This window comes from Octodon degus, unplaced genomic scaffold (assembly GCF_000260255.1).
Source record: "Octodon degus isolate 3935 unplaced genomic scaffold, OctDeg1.0 scaffold00118, whole genome shotgun sequence".
Taxonomy (NCBI): Eukaryota; Metazoa; Chordata; class Mammalia; order Rodentia; family Octodontidae; genus Octodon; species Octodon degus.
The window spans coordinates 3,418,391-3,433,435 of record NW_004524694.1 but is presented as its reverse complement, the minus strand read 5'-3'; the positions used below and the strand labels follow the sequence as shown (position 1 = coordinate 3,433,435).

Genomic DNA, 15,045 nt, shown 5'->3' with positions numbered 1-15,045 from the left:
GAAAAGAAAGAAGGTAATGGGTCAAAGCAAGAATAAAACCTGGCAGAGCAAACATTAAATCCTGTAGTTCCAGTCCAGCTTCTTGGAAAAGTTGTGGAAAGATGTGAACTCCAAAGGGCTTGAGCAACCCCTCTCCTACAGGATTGCAGGTTGCAGCCTGCATGACCTTCTTAGGATGGCTCTGCTCACTCTGCATGGCTTTCCTCAGACATTGCACGTTCTAGGCTTTTCAGCTTCCTGGGGTCTCCAGGGCCCTTTTGGCTTTCTTCTCACAGCTTCATGCACTGTTCAATCAGGTGCACACCGTGTGGCCTCATAAGTCTTTTTCTGAAATCTGAGTGGAGGCCTCCCTGACCCCACAACTTTCATTTTGCATGCCCCAAAAAACAGCACCACATGGATGTCATCAGGATCTGCTGCCCGATCAAGCAGTATCTGAGACCCCTTGGATTATGGCTGCAGCAACCTTCAAGTACTTGGATGGATGAGCACTATGAATTGAATTCCAAGCCTCTAGTTCCCTTCTTAAGCAGGGTGCACTGGGACTTTTTTTTTCTACTCAAAAGTCTTCAGAAAGAGGTTTCCTTTACCATTCTATGTTCTTGAACTAGTGAAGGTGAGGTCTTGCTGATTGTTGAGATATCCTTAAGAAATCTTGATTCCTATCCTAATGCAAAGTTCTTGGCTTCTTTTTAATGATAAAGCTCATGACCATGCTCTTCACGGTCCTTACTTTGCAGTTTAATCAACTTATAAAAAATTAAACTATAGACTTTTTACAGCTGCTTTTTCCTTCTATTTCTTACTATAGATCTGGCTAAAAGCTTCCAGCTATACCTATACCACCACCTGAACCATGGGCTGCCTTACAATTCTCTATGGCAGAAGAATTAGTCTGTTGCCCTTAATCTCAGTCTTCCAAAAAGCCTTAAGACATATGCAAAATGTAAACACATGGTCTCTAGTTCAACTGACCATGGAGTCCTTGATCCCAACAAAAACCATCTGAACTTGGTCTTAACAGTCTATATTTTTATCAGCATTCTTCTCTGTCCAAAATCTCCAGTAAATCTTTGCTCATCTGCTTACAGACTTCTATGACTTCTTTAGCCAGAATCTTCCAACTTTTCCAAGCTTGTCACAAATCAGTTTGAAAGGCTTCTGAACCACATGGTCAGGTATAGTCAAGGAAATGACCCAACTTCTCTGGTACCAAAATTGTTCTCAATCTCTCTCTCTTTTTTTTTTTTATCACCAAGAGAAATAATACCTGAAATTCATGACTTAAAACAGGAGAGGTTCATGTGGGCTCACAGTTTTTGGAAGATTAGTCCATAGTTGGCTGGCTCCAAGGCAAGAAAGATATAGTGGAAGAATCTAGCAGAGATAAGCTGCCCACATTATGGCAGCCAGGAAGCAAAGAAAGAAGGGAGGAGCCCGGGAGCCAGGCCATGTGGACAGCCACCTTCTCTTCTATTTAGGTACCGCCTCCCAAGGACACATTCAGCCACTCAGCTATGGATGCTTCAGCGCATTTGTCCACTGGTGAGCACAGCACTTCCACAACCCAGTCACCTTCTATATACCTCACATGAGACATGGGGGACATTTTAGATGTGAACCATAACAGCCTGCCTTGCAGTTACTGCCCTGCCATACCCTGTTGGGTTCAGACTCCAACCCCTGTCTTACAAGGTTACTCAGTGATTGATATATGATTGCAGCCACAGCACCCAAAACCTTCCCCTAGAGTGTACATATTAGGAGGATAGTGGTTCTTTCTAGAGGAAGCTGAGCTGTGATGGCAGATGCACAGGGCATGTGCAGAATCCTTAGCTTTCTTTGCTACTCAGCTGAAACAGAGAACAGCACCACAGAGACTTCAAACTAAGACACAGAGCACTCCAGTGGCCTCTGCTGAACTCTGGCTCCTTACTCTCTGAGCCTTGTAAGTGTCTTTTCTCAGGATAGGTCAATGTGTCCCTGCCCCTTGCTTCAGCTAGCTGGAGTTGCGGTCCCCACCATAAAGGATGAATAGCTGACTCATGTTAGGCTCCATGAGTGTTGTTTTTCATGCCCTTAGCTGATATTCTAGAAGCTAATTCAATGTCATCATTGCATTTCATAAATGATGAGCCCAGAAGGTTGCCAATGTATCCATGCTCCTCCACAGATCTACTTATTTCCCATGTGGCTTTAATGGCATTGAGAGAACCTTAAAAGAAAGAAGCCCCAGCTCATGTCGCCAGAGATTTTGGTGACAAGAGGATAGCAAAAGGACAATATTTAGTTTGGAGAACTAGACTGTCTCAGATAGGGAAATCAAGGTAAAGGAGTCGTGAGATTCTGAATGAACGTCACAGTGGACCACATTGAAGCTAAAGTGGGGTTTTACAGTTCTAACCCCAGTAAGACTTCAGTGGAATTGTAAATTTCTGACAACCGCAGTGGTCTTACAAAATCTCATGGATCCTGATTTTCCTAAAGAGAGTCAATCACTGGGTGCCCCGTTTATTGATATGTATGTGCATAGGTACATGTAAGTTGGTATGAATATGCACAGTAGTCCCAATTACCCTCATAGGATATGCATATGACTGAAGCCATGGACTGAACCCTATATATACTATACTTACTGTATTTTTACCATACATACGTAACTGTGATAATGTTTAGTTTAAAAATTGGGCATAGTAAAAGATTAACAGAAATAACAATAAGATACTAGTAATATATTACACAAAAATTATTTAAAAGTGGTATCTCTCATAATGCAGAATTTTCCCTTTAATTTGTGAACTGTGGTTGGCTAAAAGTCACTGAACACACACAAACACACACACACAGGTTCCAGCCTCACACATTTCTCCAGAAAAGAATTAGAGAGTTAAAAAATACAGTAGAATTTCTTAAAACTTCCTTGGGAATGGTCTCCTGGCTCCCCCGGCCTTCCCTCCAGGACAGTTCCACCTCCCCACACCACTGTTCTTTGCACAGCTGCTGAGCAGGTGAGAGGCAGTGTGACAGGGGCCATTGTCTCTGTCCTGGGAAAGCCAGGTGGGAAGGTGATTGGAAGCACTGGGAGGAGGGTGTGCTCTCCCCGCAGCTCAGATCTGTCAGGCCCAGCTCTAAAAGCTCCAGAATGTGCCACTCGTGATTAGGTAGGGCACAGCCAGCAGACCCAGGAGGCCCAAATCAGTGCAGAAGTGGGTTTGAAGTGGTGTTCGCGGCTGTTGAGGCCAGCTCTCCTCCTCCTCCTCACTGCCTGCAGATCTGTGTACAGGGTAACTCTCTCGGTGCTGCAGCAGAACTGTAGGCTGGCTGGCCTTCCTGGGTATGAGGAGGGATGGACAGCAGAGGAGGCCCTGCGCTCACCGTGGAGCCCACAGGCTCAGGTTTGCAAGTGTGGGCTCAGGAGGGCTGGGGGTGGGCCTGGCCCGTGCCTGTGGGTGCCAGTGCCGTGGTTACAGCCGGCCTCTTGGAAGATGCTAATGAGCTTCCAGTAGAGAGCTGCAGAGCAAGTGCGGCAGATGGCAGAAGGTTAGGTTCTGATTTCTCTTGTTCCACTGTTGTTTTTCTTGAAAAATGTGCTAACCAGTGTGCTGCTTTCTTGTGCCTGATTTCTACAAAGCTACAAATTCATTTTTTAATGCTTTTTATTTGATCTTTCTCTGATCACAGATCCAAAGAAAGACATGTTTTTAGAAACCAAAGCAAAGCATTGTCCATCTTTTCCCCTCTGACCTGTATGCATTTTGCATTTTTTTGTTTACACCAAAGAAATCATGTATTTTCTCCAAATCTACATAAATATCTACCAATGTTATGAGCACCCTGGTGTTATACAATTTTATTTCATTATTGACTAGGAGTAGGCTAAGTTATTATGTTTCTGTTAAATTTTTTTTGAGACCAACTCTCATTGTGTAGTACAGACTGGCCTTGAACTGACTTATGTAACCCAGGATGGCCTCAAACTCATGGCGATCCCAGTGCTTCAGCCTCCTGAAGTGCTGGGGTTACAGGCATGCACCACCATCCCTGCTCTGTGCTAACCTTTTGCTCCCACTAGAAACCAATGTAAAAGCAGACAGTGGTATAGGAACCGACAATAACTACAACTTATGAAATACCTTCCACATGCAGGTGCCATGCCATGCGACACGACCCCGGATGCCTGACATGACTTTATCTAATCCTTGTATCCCTGCTAGCTAGGTGCTTTTATGACCCCGTTTTATACATGAGAAGACAGACTTGCTGAACAGTTCCTTGTGATGCTGCAGGAGTCAGTCTTCTCTGATGAATTACAGTGGTAGAGTTGCAGTCGTCCTGGAGTTTCAGGATATTTTCCCCAGCTTCAAACCCTTGTCTGGGGACCAGACACTGCAAGGCTCAATTGTAGAGCATTAGACATGTTATGGGGCTGCTGGCATGATCTCAAAGATGGCAGGTAGAAGCATCTGCAAACACTGCAGATAGAAGGATAGTCAGGAGATAATGCTGTTCCCATTATTTGTGACTTGTAACAAACCACCCTAAAATGTGGTGGCTTACGCCGTAAGCCCTGTTTACTGCCCCCAATTCTGTGGCCAGGGCTTGGAGCACAGCTCAGCTGGGCCATATCAGTTGGTTCCACGAGGGTCACACACAGGCTGGACCAGGCCTCTCTGGCACACTGGAGGCCTTGGGCTGGCGCCACTCTGTCTCATTCAATGGGGCCTGGGTGGTCACATTGAGGGGAACCGATTCCACTTTTGGATTCAAGAATGGCCTGTGCGTGACCATCTTTGCAGACAATCTACTTGTTGGTGGCAGATATCCAAGCATTAAATAGCTAATGCTATAGAAAAAGCCCTCTGTGGCCACTTTCCTGGAAGGGAAAGCAGTCCCTTCTGCTGCTCTAATCCTTTCAGCTCTAACAAGGAAATGTGGAAGGCAGGTGTCTTAGAGGGCTGGGGCTGGGGGCCTTGTCTGCCTGTGGGGTCTCTGTACCTGCACAGTTGGAGGACTGAGTGCATATTCTCTCTGCTAAGACAGAACACTGGGCAAAGGGAAGGGGCAGAGGAGTCCATGCTGCCAAGGACACGGGCAATGTGCCCAAGGATGCTGCCGAGCTGCCAAGGTAGGAAAAAGAAGCTATCTCCATTAGCTGGATGTGATCGGCTCAATGTGTCATGAACAAAAACCAGATGGATGGTCTCACCCAGACCAAAGTAGTAAGAAACTAGAGAAATGGTGGCTCTAACTAGCAGCACATTAATAATCATCCAGTAAAGCTTATCCTCCCAGCTGAGCAAGCAGCAAATGTAAACTCAAGGTCGAAGGTAGGCATGTATTTCTGGGGGAGGAAATAAACTATTCTGACCAAATGAAGAATAATTCAAATTTGCAGACTATTAGAAGCAGAGTGAGCCTACGAGGTCATCTTTAGCCCAACAGGCCAGACCCCATTGTATGCACAAGAAGACTGAAGCCCAGAGCAGTGAGCCTCGATGAGGTGCACCAGGAAGCTGGATTGGGTCCAGGGCACAAAAAGCTCCAAACAGTGAGGGCTTGCAGTGCTCCTGTCCTGTGTGCAGTGCCGCAGGGAAGGGTGGGGTACTCAGAGCGCTGTCTCAGCCCCAGGTCTCTGGCATGACATCTGTGTGGAAGACAGCTTGTTTAAATAAAGAGTCTTGAGGGGAGACAGCTCAGCAGCATAAGCGCCTGCTTAGCAAGCATAAGGTCCTGAGTTCAACACCCAGTACCATAAAAAAAAAAAAAAAAAAAAAAAGGAGTCCTGAGAGTCCTCCCTGCGGTTCAGAAGAATGCCCATCCTTGGGGACATTAGCCTGAGACAATCCGCTATGTCTGAGATCAAGGCTGACCGGAACTGAGCACTCTCTCACATCTCTGGGATACAAACTCACCGCAGCTGCTGCCACAGCCCTGAGGGAGGTCTTGAGTTTCCATGGCCTCTAGGCTGCAAGACGGAACTTATTCTCGCTGGAGCCAGACCTAGAAAGGACTCCACAACCAGGCTGCATGGTCGACCCTCAAGCAGGGCACCCGAGTGTCTAGAAAAGGTGTTCGGCTCTGCCGGGAACCTAAAGAGAGGACACCACCAAGTCTCTGTCCAATGGGAAGGACACAGACAAACACCCAGCGGGAACATGCCATCCGAAGAGGCTTTTCAAGACTGTCTTGTTCTGTCCTCCCCCCACTCTGGGTGTCAGCAATGAAATGACTCCATTTTACAGCTGCAGACCTGAGGCTCAGAGAGCAATGCCACCGCACCTAAGGTCACATGGCTAGCAAAGGGCAGGGTGTGGCTCCCAGCATCAGGTCACAGGTTTCTGAGGGGAAATGGTCCCAAGGAAGGAGGCTGGCACACGGTCCCCTTGCAGCCCCAGCTCTCCTCTGCCTGTCTCCAGGTCCTGACAGCTCTCTGGCCTGTGGCTTGACCGGATTCCTCCTGCCCCTGAGGCCCAAGCAGGGGCCTGCTCTTCCTGGCCTTCCTGTCCCCTCCCTTTGGCGCCACCCCCAGAAAGCTAAACTGTCCCGTTCGGGGTGATCTTTGCCAAGCACCACTGCCACCAGGTGCCTTCAGGACACCCTCACCCACACGCAGAAACCTGCCCGCTCCGTCTTACACACAGACAAGTGTTCTCTTTCACCACCCTGGATCGCAGAGAGGGGACCTCACAGGGTACAGGGGGTGCGGAGATGGGACCCTCAGGCCAGCGCAGGGCACCACAGGCTCTGCTCACAGACACAGGCTCACCGACCAACTCTGCCCTGCCCATCCGAGTCTGCTCTGTAACCAGCTCCCCCTGGAACGGGGAGGTGCAAATTCCGTTACAGGTTGGGAACCCAGGCTGGCCTGGGAGGCTCCCACCCTGGCTGGAGAACGCAGGCCCCCGGGAACTTTGGCGAAATGCTCGTTCCGCGGCACCTCGGAAGTCGCTGGCAGGAGTGGGGAGGCCAGCCGCGAGGCCCAGGCAGGCGGTTCAGAGCGTGCGGAAGCCTTCGGAGAGGCGGGAGACAGTGACGGGTCAGCAGCCCGGGATCTTCCGCAAAACGCAGCGGGGCAGACGTGGACCTAGGCAGGTGCCAGGGCACCGGGGAGGGGAGGGGAGGGGAAGGGTTGGGTGCGGGCGGTGCGCGCAGGCGCAGAGGCGTGGGAGCGCCGGGCGGGGGCAGGGGGAGGGGAGGAAGGGCGGGGACGGGTGAGTCACCGCGCGCGGGGGTGGGGCGGCCCGGAGCCCGGGAGAGGAGGGGGGACGCTTGGAGGGGGAAGGCTAGAAGGGAGGGAGCGTTGGGGGCTGAAAGGAGGTGGCTGGGAGGATGGTGGGAGTGGGCTGGGGGAGCGGTAAGAGGAGAGGACAGGAGCGGAGAGGCGGGGCCGAGTGGCCCCCGGGGCGCGGCTGTCGGGAGCCGCTGGGGCTGCCCGCCTGAGCTGAGTCACAGAGGGTGTGTAGCCACAGGGCCCCTCCCGGAAGGAGGCCCGCTTTCCCAGGATGGCCTGTGGGTGCCAGGTGAGCCCAGGAGGAAGGTCGCCGCGGGAGGCTGCGGACCTTAGCCGGCAGGGAGGGGCAAAGCGTGGCGCGGATGCCCCCCGCAGCCGCAGTCCAGGCTCCCAGAGATAAACTGGAGTCACTGTGGGAACGTGGATGCACCCTGAGGCCACAGTGCCGAGTGACACACATCCAACGCGCAAGCTTAATGTTGTGTGGCGCTCTTCCGTGAGAAAACTCAAAATATAAATAAAAGGCAAAACAGAAGAGACTAGAAAGTAGGGAAGCAGATTTTGTGCCAAGGGGCAGGGGGTGGAGGGCTGCTGGGAGGGAGAGAGGGAATGCCAAAGAACTGAGGAGAGTTGTGTGGGCAGGGAGCACCGTCCTTGCCTAGTGCACACAGGTCCTAATAAAAAGTGAAAACTGGGAAACCAGCAAACCACCAGAAGCAGACCTGGGTGGCTCACGAAAGTGTGTTTATCAGGGCTCCCACCCACAGGAAAGCCCAGGGCCGCTATTTCTAGAATGACGTACAGCATTCCTGGCCTAGGAGCCCCGTGGCCCCAGGAAATGAGCATCCTTTAAAGACCCTCCTGCCTGCCCTGGGCCAGGTCCCAGCTTCCATGCTGGACTCATCTTTCCTAAACCTCTTTCTTTCATGATTAGGCCCCTGGGTCACTGACCACCTGAAAAGAATAGGAAGACATTTCGCAATACCAAAGTCACTGTTAAGAAAAATACTGCTGGGGCTGGGGAGATAGCTCAGTAGAATAAGCACTTGCCTGGCAAGCGCAAGGTCCTGAGTGCAATCTCAGATACTGAAAGAAGAAGAGGAAGAGGAAGAGGAAGAAGAAGAGAGAAAGAAAAGAAAAAAGTGAAATGCTGCTGCTGGGGAGACAGCTCAGTGGCCTAAGCACCTGCCTGGCAAGCGCAAGGTCCCAAGTTCGATCCCCAGTACTGCCTGCTGGGCCAGCCCCAGAACCGGTTGTGGTGGTACATGCCTGTAATCCCATTGCTGAAGAGGCTGAGACAGTAGGATCACTACGAGTCCGAACTGCATAGTGAGACCTTGTATCAAAATAAATAAATAAATAATTTTTAAAAAGAAAGAAAAGTGCTGCCACGTATCATCATTACCCCAGTTACCCAGACCCTAGAGGTAACTCTCGTGTTCATGAAAAGGTGGCAGTGCTCCAGGTGGACACGCTGGTGCCCTTGCCCACCTTCTGCTCTGGAGGCCGTGATCTCTATATCCACCTGACAATGAGTTCTAGAAGTCTGCATGGCTGCCTGTGTATCTTGACTGAAGTCCTTCTCAAAGCTGCAGAAGGACAAGGTTGTTTGTGAGGGCTCAGAGTCAGGACTGGCTGCCCCAGGACCCTCAGCACGGAGGGAAGCACACAGCAAAGCAGCAGCTGCTTTTCCCCAGGAGGGGCTTGGGCTTTCGGACTCCTGTGCGGCACCTGAGCCAGAGCTCCAAGGAAGACCAGGAGATGGGAGAGCAGGTCTGGGAGGTCCCAGGATCGCTCTGTGTCTCACCACACAGGCCCCAGGGGCGAGGTGAAGATGGAGCTGGCCCCGGGCTAGACCTACCCTAACAACTTTCACCAAGAAGCTTCTGAGGCCTTTTTTGTGCTGCTGAGGTGTTGAACACCACTAGAAACAAGCAGCACTTGCTCATGCCCATAGGCCTTTTGGTTTTAGGGGAGTTGGGAAGGGATGGAATATGGATGGAGGATATTGTTCCCTTAGCCTGCCCATCACTAATAAACACAAACACCCAGAAGAGTGTATTATTTCTACACAGATGTCAGCTTGAATGGGATTTTTATACAAGTTCCTGCTTAAAGACTACTAGATTATCAAGAGTCTAAAGAAAAATTTTGCTGAAGAATTAGACTTAAGACAAATTTATCTCTTTGCCTGGTAAATGTCATCCTGGTAATAACCCATAATGGAAAAAAATATCACATTTCCCACAATTTGAAATATGGACACAGATGTCTCTGGATATAGAAGGCTTTGGCTTAGATCTCCAAATTTCTGCTTCCTACCTAGATGACTGTAGGCACAAATCCCCCATATCGGAGGACAAAACTGAGGGTTTCTGGGGTCTGGATTGAGGAAGTCCATCTCAGATCCCTGGTCTCGCCCTGCCCTGCCCCCACCTCACATGTCCCAGCTGGCTGTCAGACACTGGCCACGAGAGCCCTCATGAATGAGCACCCGAGCTAACATCTCTTTGCTCAGCAAGTATGTGCCCGTGTGTCAACATCAAACTTGAATTAGTTCCTGTCTTCCTTATCGCCTGCCCCCACCAGAGAACAACTATTCTTTTCATCTCCATCTTTCAGGGGAGGAAACAAGTCCAGAGGTGTTGAGAAGCTTCCCCAAGATCACACTGCAAGGGAGGGGCACAACCTGAACCTAAGACATGGCTGTCAGCTGCCAGGTCTGGTCCTGGGGCTGCCCTGAGCTGCTGATATTATGTGATCCCCTGGCTTATATAACAGGGGAAGGAGGGGGCTTTCCACTCTCTGCACCCATGACAGCAGCAACGCTGGGGCTTTTCCTTCCAGCAGCTTCCTGCCTCTGGGTGCCAAGCTCCCCTCTACTTCTTTGGGGGGAGTGCATGGATAGTCTAGCCTTTGAAACTTGGTGTTTAGGCTGGGCTGTTTAAAGGGGCCTTGGAGAGTGCTGGGTACAAGCATGTGGTCCAAGGGTGAACATAAGGGGTGGGCCCTGACGGGCTCCCTGCCAGGGCTCAGCAGCTCCCCTGGGTACCAGGAGTGGTTTGCAGGCTTTGGCTGGGCTCCCATAGGCACCCTTGGCATCCACATTGCCTGAAACCCAGCCCACAGGGTGACACCTGTTCCCATATGACTTGTGCTCCCTCACCACATCTGTCAGTGTCTTCCACAGCTGCCTTTTGCCTTCTGTCCCTAACCTGTCTGTGGTCAACCCCAGGCTGTCTTCTCCACACTAGTGCTCCAACATACTGTACCTTTATTTAGGGCTAAAGAACCTGTGCTTAGGAGGCAGTGGGGAACAAGGTCTCATTCCTGTCTTCTCTTTCCAGTTTACTGTTGCCTTGCAAAGCTCTACAGCACTTAAGCCTTCCCTTTGGCTTCCTGCTGCGGGCTGTTGTGCCCACCTCTTCAATTCATATAATGCTGTCCCCTCCTTAAAACGTGTGTTGGGAGCACAATCCTCAATGCCAGTGTTAAGGTGGGGGCCCTGGAGGGTAACCAGCCTCCTGGCACTGTCTCCCCAGTGAGTGGATGCTGGCTGTGGGGGGCCTCAAAGCTGAAAGCCTGAGCTCAACTCATTCTCCGTGTGCCTTTCTCCTTCCCTTATTTGATGGTTCAGCAAAGGGACTCTTGCCACACACAGTGGCTCGAACTTGGACTTCCAAGTCTCCAGAACTTTAAAAAGAAATCTCTGTTATTTATCAGTGGCCCCATTTGTGATATACTATTACAACAACATCAAATGGACAAAGACAAAGTCCTACCCCCTGGTGTAATGGTATTTGGGGTCTTAAAGGGTAAGGTGAAGCCCTGAGGGTGGCACCCCACTGAGCTTCCTCAGGCCCTGTGCTAGGGTCACCTGGGGTAACCCACCACTCACCCAATGGATTCCAGGTAAGGCTGTTCCTTCTGGCTGCTGGCGGGTCCGCCGGCCCCCCAGGCAGCCCTTCATCCTGGTTTTCCCCTCCTGCCTCCAGGGCCAGAGGACAGCCTGCTGTCTCCACCACCTTAGGGAGCCCCAACACCCAGCGAGTGGGTGTGTCTGTAGCCCCAGCAGACTGTGACCCCGGGCTTCACTCTCCCTTCTGGGGCTCAGCCCACACACAGAGGAGGCCTTGCCCATCCTGGAGGCTGCCCTCTCCTTGCATCTTAAAGAGGAAGAACTGATCTGAGTTTCATTTCCTCTGGGAAGAGGAGAATTAACAGAAAAACAGCCCAGAACAGACACTGGCTGCCAAGGCGGAGGAGGACAGCGAGGTAACTGATTTTTATGAAGCCTCTGATAGACACCAATGGCCTTACCCAATTACCGCAAGAAGCTACCAAGAACACCTGTGTGAAGAGGCTGGGGGAAGCCAGCCCCATTCCCCCAGACCCCCAGTGAGAAAGGAGAGCAGGGTAAACCACACTGAACTCGCTCTACCTCCAAGAAAGAAAGTGAAGGATGAACAACCCTGGGCTGACCACCAGCATCGGGACTGTCCTAATCACCTCAGTCAGGGATGACCCTTGGATACCTAGCCACTGAGATGATGCTGTCCCTCCTGGCTGTCCAGAGAGCTTTAGAGAGAATACTGATGTCTACTCTCCAGACGCCAGCCCCAGCCTCGTTCTTCCAGCACAGGCCTGGAACTCAACAAGGAGGCTGGTAAGGTTCTCAGGTGATCCTGGCATGACTCCAAGGCTGAGTGGTCCGTCTTTAGGAACCACGTTCCCCTGTATGTCAAGGGGGTTAATGGTGCTACCCAAACAGGCATCCAGGAGCAGAGGCATTGCGGCCGCGTGCCTTGCTAGGGTCTCCCTGGGGCACTCTGCAGGGGCCAGCAGGCTTCGCTCTGTGCAGCTTCTGCTCCTTGAAGCTTGGCCACCCTCACTCTGCACACTGCCAGTCTCCACAGGTGCTTGTTATCTCAACAAGCAAGGGATGAGCTGTGGTCTTCACAACAACTCAGAGAAATAAACAAAGGAGACTCTGACCTCCCGCCCCAAGAGTGAGTGGGCACCCGGGGTCAGGTCACTGTTCAGGGGCTCACTGCTGCCTATGTGGACCTACAACTGGACTTCACAAATATTTGTTTCTTCTAGCGGCTGGGGGCAATACACAGAGAAACATCTCTAAAGTGGTTATTTTACAAGGGAATTGAGATTCAAAGAAAGTGAAGGACTTATCACACAGTTCTTCACGCAAACAGTGAGGCCAGAACTTACACTTGGGGGAGAGTTGGTAGACTTTTCCATTCACCACACAGAAGCCCAGGTCCTCAGGCTCTGAGAAAACCCAGATCAAGCCCTGCTTGTAGATAAGGAGAGGCAGATACTTAGAGACAAGACCCTGGGAGGGAGAGGCTGGGCCTTTACTAAGATGTTTCAATGAAAACAAGCCTGGGAGAGAATTAAGAGATGAATAAGCAGTGTTTTATTTGTCCACAATAGAGAACCTGATAGAAGGGAATAAAGGCGAACCAGAAACATCTGACCTGTCCAGAGGGCCCTGTGGGGTAGAACCTGGTGAGCAGGCATCAGGAATGCTCCTGCCAGGCCTGGCACTGGCCCCTCTGGCTGCACGCTGCCATCCTGAATGCCCACTGACCTTCTGTCCAGTCATCAGTAATTACAGTAGGACTCAATCAGGGTCTCACTCCTTCCCGTAGACAGGCAGCCTCCTCCAGACAGGTCAGGCCACTGCCGCTTCCCAAGGTGCCCCCGCCCCATACACTCACACACAACCCGGCTGATGCCCTCACACATGGTTGTGCATCTGTGTCCCCAAGCCCGAGTGCTTCTCTCCGGCCTCCCAGTGTTCTCTGCAGTGAGGTCTGTGCCCAGCTGCCCAGCAGGCAGGCTGGCATTACCTAATTGCTGGCTGGCTCCTTTTGTCACTCCATTTTTTCAAGCTGCCTGGCTCTGAAAGTCTCCATCTCAGGCAGACAAATGAGACTCCAGCCTTGTTCTGCCCAAGCTCTGCAAAAGGGAGAGATCACAGGCTGTCGCCTCAATGAAGTGGCAGCCAGGTTTCCTGCACAAAGCGCTGGGGGCAGTGGGTGTCTTTAACCAACAACAAAGCCCGGACTGGTGCCCTACTTATGGCTGAGACTTTTCTTACCAAGCTCTGCTGTCCGCTGAGTGCTGCCTGGGGTCAGCCTTCTGCGCACTGAGACTTGATCATCAGCCAGCCTGCTGGGAGGATGAGCCCTTGTTAGAGCCAGCTCGTGGCACCCAAAAAGTCAGTCCTGCCATGGCCAGACAGATGTTTCTGGCTTCAGCAAGAAGAACCCAATCAGAGGAGGGTACTCTGCAGCAAGAGTTCACACAAGTCTTCGTGCCCAAGGGTTAGAGCTGACTGCTGACTCCTGGATGTGATTTGACTCTGCTTGGCCAGGCCAAGGGTGCCAGCCTCATCTAGCCATGTCCTGGCTGGTTGGCTGGGGGAACAGAACAGCCTGGGCCTCCTTACCAGCATGGGAGCACCCTGAGGGCAGGAGGCACGCTGCATCGGACTTGGCCTCTCTTGGCCCGGGACGTGATGGCATTCGCTGGGCTAAGCTCTGTTGCAGGCCCTGTCAGCATATTTCCCCACTCCAACCTCACCTTAGCTCCAGGATCTGTTCTTCCTGTTTTCCAGGTTGGGAAAGTGACATGGAAAGAAAAGGCTTACAAAATTCAAACTGAAGGAGTCAGAATTCGAATTTAGGCATTTGGACTCCACAATCCAGATTCTTAACCAATGTATAATGCACACTAAATAGTGATTGCATGTGCAAAAATGAATAAATGAAGCAGTCACAAAGCCTGTGATGTGAAGTCTTCCTGCCCAAGACAATTTCCTTCATTAACAGTTTCATAGAGCCGTGGGAGTGCTATTGAAATTCATTCTGTGGGTTTCTGGGACTTGCCATCTTCCAAAGCTGCCCCTGAGACATGGAGTGACAGCAGTAACTGGACACACAGAGCAGCCGTGGGATGGAGACCAGAGAGTCTAGTTGAGGCCCCCAATGGGCGAGGAGTTCTGCCCGGTACTCGAGGAAGGAGGAGAAAGAAGCAGGAGGATTTCTGTAGAGCGCACGCGCAGTCGGGACCGGCACACACCTGTTGTGAGCGCTCCCACCTCACTGGTTGCAGGGCCTGTCCCGAGGCACTCATCGACCAGGAAGATGCTCAGGCCTGCCTGGGCTTGTGCTTATGTAAGCAGCTGCAGGGAAGGTGCCTGCTGGAGTAGATGTTCCACAAGTGGCAGCTTTCATTGTTATTATACAAACTGCAGCCCAAAAATACAAGCCATCAACAATGATGACCACAACCTCATATCTTCCTGCCCTGGAAACCCTGTTTTCTGTCTCCTGGGCCCCCAGCCATGACCTCCCAAGGGCCAGCCTTGTCCTGAGTTCCTCGTCTCAGCCAGTGCTTAGCCTGCACTGATACATGCCTGCACCAACACCTTCAGATGGCCCTTCCCTGCCCCCTGTCCCCTCCTGCACTCCGCAGGTGCCTGGGAGTCCTTCCAGAGTTCCTACAGCACAGTGCAGCCCACGTCCACAGCACATCCACCTCCACCACCTGCTGTGGCTTGGGTGTGTCGCCCCCAGTCCTGTGGTGTTTGGGCCAAGGAACCTCAGAGAAGGTGTTTGCCAGGGAGGAGCAGAGTCCTCATGGATAGATCGATGTTCCAGAAGGAGTGGCCAACTTTCACCCTTGTCACATTGCAGGGACTCACAGGCCCTGACTGAGCACTGTCCCAGGAGCTTCAGACCCTCCAGCCCCGTCCTACTCACAAGGGTCTGTCTTGCTACTCCTTTTGC

At 51.5% G+C, this 15,045-nt stretch overlaps 1 long non-coding RNA gene across 3 annotated transcripts; it reads right to left on the bottom strand.

Moving 5' to 3' along the window:
- Positions 1–8,532: 8,532 nt before the first annotated feature.
- LOC111812249 lies at positions 8,533–14,542 on the bottom strand. 3 transcript variants are annotated; one of them, XR_002817803.1, is made up of 4 exons: positions 13,353–14,542; positions 12,970–13,210; positions 8,723–8,820; positions 8,533–8,567 (listed from the first exon to the last, which is right to left on the bottom strand). It is a non-coding gene; the product is annotated as an uncharacterized LOC111812249 (long non-coding RNA). The 3 variants fall into 3 exon arrangements; XR_002817804.1 differs by having other exon boundaries at positions 12,994–13,210; XR_002817805.1 differs by having other exon boundaries at positions 13,102–13,210.
- Positions 14,543–15,045: the final 503 nt, after the last annotated feature.